This window comes from Nerophis ophidion, linkage group LG09 (assembly GCF_033978795.1).
Source record: "Nerophis ophidion isolate RoL-2023_Sa linkage group LG09, RoL_Noph_v1.0, whole genome shotgun sequence".
Classification (NCBI taxonomy): domain Eukaryota; kingdom Metazoa; phylum Chordata; class Actinopteri; order Syngnathiformes; family Syngnathidae; genus Nerophis; species Nerophis ophidion.
Genome location: NC_084619.1, coordinates 41,860,731 through 41,865,730, shown reverse-complemented (window position 1 = coordinate 41,865,730; position 5,000 = coordinate 41,860,731). Strand labels below are relative to the sequence as shown.

The following is a 5,000-nucleotide window of genomic DNA, read 5'->3' as shown; positions in this document are numbered from 1 at the left end:
TGGTGTAATTGTAGTTTAAATCTAGATAATGGGTCTCTCAATGTATAGCGCTTTGAGTCGCTACAGTAAATATAATACACATGACGCTAGCCTAATGGTGTATTCAAGGTATATACAAATGTCGGAATTTTAATCGGGGCCTTTAAAGAAAACTGCACTTGTTTTTATTTTGCCCATCATCCACAATTTTTATGTGAGAAAATTTTATTTTTATTGTATTTTCCTCTAAAAAACTGCTATCATCATGCGGTTAGCATTGCAAGTAATGGGGATTCCCATAAGTTGCCTATAAAGCCCCCTAAAAACATCCTAAAACCTGCCAACAATGCTCCATTTACATGTTGTGACTGGCATATTAACCAACTTATAGCTACATTGGTATTATAGGTGCGCTGAAGAATTACTTTTCTGGCATAGTGACACAGCGCCTTGCTTTAAAGTACCAGTAGAGAGAAAAAAAAGTTGACTTTATTTGCTAAATTGTGTTTCATCGTACCTATTAAACCATATCCAGTTGTATTTCCAATCCCCAAAGTATGTAATAAATACCGACAAAAAAATCACAAATTGCCACAAATTCAGTCAGCCGTTTTGAACATTCCGCTCCGAACGTCTTCGGTAATTTCCGTAGATTGAGGTTTCTGGTGTAACACTTCTGCACTCTGACCATAGCATCAAATCAGTCACACTGGAAATATGTCTATCATTTACAATCTCTATATAATACATGAACACAAATGTTTTTCTTTTTTTTTACTGCATTTTAAGTTTTAATGACAAAAACACTTTCAGTGAAACACACGCAAATGTACGTGCACACATTCACAGAGACACAAAGTATCATGGTAATAAAGGCGGATTGTGCCGTGCAGGATTATACCGAGCATTGTTGCTTCCCTACTACTGTTTACTACTCCGGTAACTTCTAAAATACTTTTCTGCCATGTTTGATCAAGGAAATAGGCTAACAGCTAATCAGTCAGGCGATTTGATAACTACTTCTTGTCCAAAAGCGTGAATAGTGAAAAAAAATTTAAAAACGTTGTGCTTTTGTTGCTAATGTTAGCCACCTGATGACGCGACCGCGGATGCCAAGAATTGTAGCTTCTTCTCCCAGTAGCTGCACAGGCTAGCTCTCAATCAACAGACTCATTAGCTCCATGGTGACATTTTGGTGAAATTACTGAGGAATTTGTGAAACTGAAAAAATACAAAAATAATGCCATTGTAAGTTAATACTAACACAAAGGCTTGCATTAATAATACTAATACAGACACTAACGTGTTAGCATATTAGTTAATGCTAACAGTGCTAGCTTGATTACGTTAGGATAGCACCTACAAATATGCATGAAAACACTACAATCAAACATGTGACGTTTGGCACAGTATGAATTGTTTTAGTTGTATTCCATCCATCCATTTTCTACCGCTTGTCCCTTTTGGTGTCCTTGGGGGTGCTGTAGTCTATCTCAGCTGCAGTTGACCACACAATTCTTTTAAACCGCCTGAGAGACTGTGTAGGTGTCAGGGGGACTGCGTTAAAGTGGTTCAGATCTTACCTGTCTGAGAGGTCCTTCTCTGTCAGGCTGGAGGACGCCACCTCTTCTTCCGCCCCGCTTTACTGTGGTGTCCCCCAGGGATCTATTTTAGGCCCCATCCTGTTCGCTCTTTATATCCTCCCTCTTGGAGATATTTTTAAGAAACATGGAGTGTTTTATCACTTTTCTGCAGATGACTGCAAAATTTATATGCCGATTTCAAAAGGCCCTGGCCCCCTGACAGCCCTTCTTAACTGTCTATGCGACGTCAAGGCTTGGTTAACCCAGAATTTTTTAATAATGAATGAGGGAAAAACGTAAATTTTAGTTTTTGGTCCGGCCCTCACTGACTTGGGACCATTGCAAAATTATGTGCGTCCCAAAGTCACCAGCCTTGGCGTCACTATAGACCGATTTTAAACTAGACAAACAAGAAAATGGCGTTTTAAAATCGTGTTTTTATCACCTTCGTATTTTAGTAAAGGTTAAACCGTTTTTATCTTTTAACCTTTTTGAACAAGTCGTGCATGCTTTTATTTCAAGTCGCCTGGACTACTGCAATGCACTTTATGCTGGCATTAGCCAAAAAGCTCTCTCCTGGTTGCAGTTAGTCCAGAACGCGGCAGCACAACTTTTAACAGGCGCCAGGAAACGCCAGCATATAACCCCAATTCTTCAGAGTTTGCACTGGCTACCTGTTCATTTTAGAATTTATTTTAAAATATTGCTGTTTGTTTTTAAATTTTTACATGGACTGGCACCTCAATATATCTCGGACCTCATCCAAATCTACATTCCTGCGCGCGCTCTGAGGTCCGAGAGCCAGTTCCAGCTCGTGGTGCCCAAGACCAGACTTAAGACCAGGGGAGACAGGGCCTTCTTTGTGGTCGGCCCTAAACTCTGGAACACTCTGCCCCTCCATGTTCAAACTGCTTCCACAGTGGAGTGTTTTAAGTCTCGTCTTGAGACCCACTTTTATTCTTTGGCTTTTAACACTACGTGAGTTATGTGGTCCTCTGTGTTTTTTATACACTTTGATTTCTATTTTACTGTTTTAATTGATTTGACCCTTTAAAATTGTTTTTAATCATATTTGTTTTTATATAGTTTTTTTTAATATTGGTTTTATATTTATCTTTTGTTTTTATTCAGTCATTGGTGGAGCATAATATTGTTTTTTTAATATTGTTTTTAACATGGCTGTGCAGCACTTTCGAAACGTTTTTGTTGTTTAAATGTGCTGTATAAATAAAGTGGATTGATTGATTGATTGAAGGTGCGGCACACCCTGGAAAAGTCGCCTCCTCATTGCAGGGCCAACACAGATAGACAGTGTATGTGCTATTGTTATTTGTTTTTAAATAGTCGAGCATATACTGGTGCATTTTATTGGTGTTAGCATCTTTAATGTACAAAATGGCCCTCTGCATTCTTTCATTTGTCAGTATGCAGTCCTTTGTGGAAAAAGTTTGGGCACTGTACCAATATACAGTAAATGGAAAAAAAAAAGGACTTCTAAAAAATTAAAACGAAATTTGGAAAACAAGTACAACAAAGCAAGTAAGCTTGATAAAAACAGTCAAATGTAAAGTAGGCACCACTTTTCTAAAATGTGCTGGTTTGATGCTAATTTATATTGTTTTTGCCATATACATGCTACTGATTTGCATTAGCGATTTTACATTGTAATTTCAACACCTCCAAATTTGGTTATGAAAACTACAACTAAAATGCACTTCACAATCAAACAGTTGGTGTGAAATAAGTGCAATAAATACAGTATAAACACTTTAGGGCATACTACTAGACTAGTACATTAAACTTAATAACAACGTCTACAGCTAGACAACATTCTATAGCGCTTGCACATCTGCCATCTAACGTCTTAGATTTGAAACTGCATGCGAAGTCTACTTTAATACCTGCCAACGAGATTCAAATATAATAAGAAAACAAAATATAACAACTGAATAGAACAGGTATCATCAATCAATCAATCAATGTTTATTTATATAGCCCTAAATCACAAATGTCCCAAAGGACTGTACAAACCATTACGTCTACGACATCCTTGGAAGAACCCACATTAGGGCAAGGAAAACTCACACCCAGTGGGCAGGGAGAATTCACACCCAGTGGGACGCCAGTGACAATGCTGACTATGAGAAACCTTGGAGAGGACCTCAAATGTGGGCAACCCCCCACCCCCTCTAGGGGACCAAAAGCAATGGATGTCGAGCGGGTCTAACATGATACTGTGAAAGTTCAAACCATAGTGGCTCCAACACAGCCGCGAGAGTTCAGTTCAAAGCGGATCCAAGACAGCAGCGAGAGTCCCGTCCACAGGAAACCATCTCAAGCGGAGGAGGATCAGCAGCGTAGAGATGTCCCCAACCGATACACAGGTGAGCGGTCCATTCTGGGTCCCGACGAGCGGTCCATCCTGGGTCTCGACTCTGGACAGCCAGTACTTCATCCATGGTCATCGGACCGGACCCCCTCCACAAGGGAGGGGGGGACATAGGAGAAAAAGAAAAGAAGCGGCAGATCAACTGGTCTAAAAAGGAGATCTATTTAAAGGCTAGAGTATACAAATGAGTTTTAAGGTGAGACTTAAATGCTTCTATTGAGGTAACATCTCGAACTGTTACCGGGAGGGCATTCCAGAGTACTGGAACCCGAACGGAAAACGCTCTATGGCCCGCAGACTTTTTTGGGGCTTTAAGAATCACTAATAAGCCGGAGTCTTTTGAACGCAGATTTCTTGCAGGGACATATGGTACAATACAATCGGCAAGATAGGATGGAGCTAGACCGTGTAGTATTTTATACGTAAGTCACATCTTAAGTGCACAGGAAGCCAGTGCAGGTGAGCCAGGATAGGCGTAATATGATCAAACTTTCTTGTTCTTGTCAAAAGTCTAGCAGCCGCATTTTGTACCAACTGTAATCTTTTAATGCTAGACATGGGGAGACCCAAAAATAATACGTTACAGGAATCGAGACGAGAAGTAAGAAACGCATGGATAATGATCTCGGCGTCTTTAGTTGACAAAATGGAGCGAATTTTAGCGATATTAAGGAGATGAAAGAAGGCCGTTTTAGTAACGCTTTTAATGTGTGACTCAAAGGAGAGAGTTGGGTCAAAGATAATACCCAGATTTTTCACCGAGTCACTTTGTTTTATTATTTGGTTGTCAAAAGTTAAAGTTGTATTATTAAATAAAGGTCAGTGTCTAGCAGGACCGATAATCAGTATTTCCGTTTTTTTGGCGTTAAGTTGCAAAAAATTAGCGGACATCCATTGTTTAATTTCATTAAGACACGCTTCCAACTGACTACAGTCCGGCGTGTTGGTCAGCTTTAGGGGCATGTAAAGTTGGGTGTCATCAGCATAACAGTGAAAGCTAATACCGCATTTGCGTATGACGTCACCCAGCGGCAGCATGTAGATGCTGA

General features: G+C 39.9%; 1 protein-coding gene across 6 annotated transcripts in view; it reads left to right on the top strand.

Moving 5' to 3' along the window:
• vrk2 (VRK serine/threonine kinase 2) overlaps positions 1-5,000 on the top strand; it is a 111,515-nt gene that overhangs the window by 12,241 nt on the left and 94,274 nt on the right. The gene's annotated exons all lie outside the window — the stretch shown is intronic.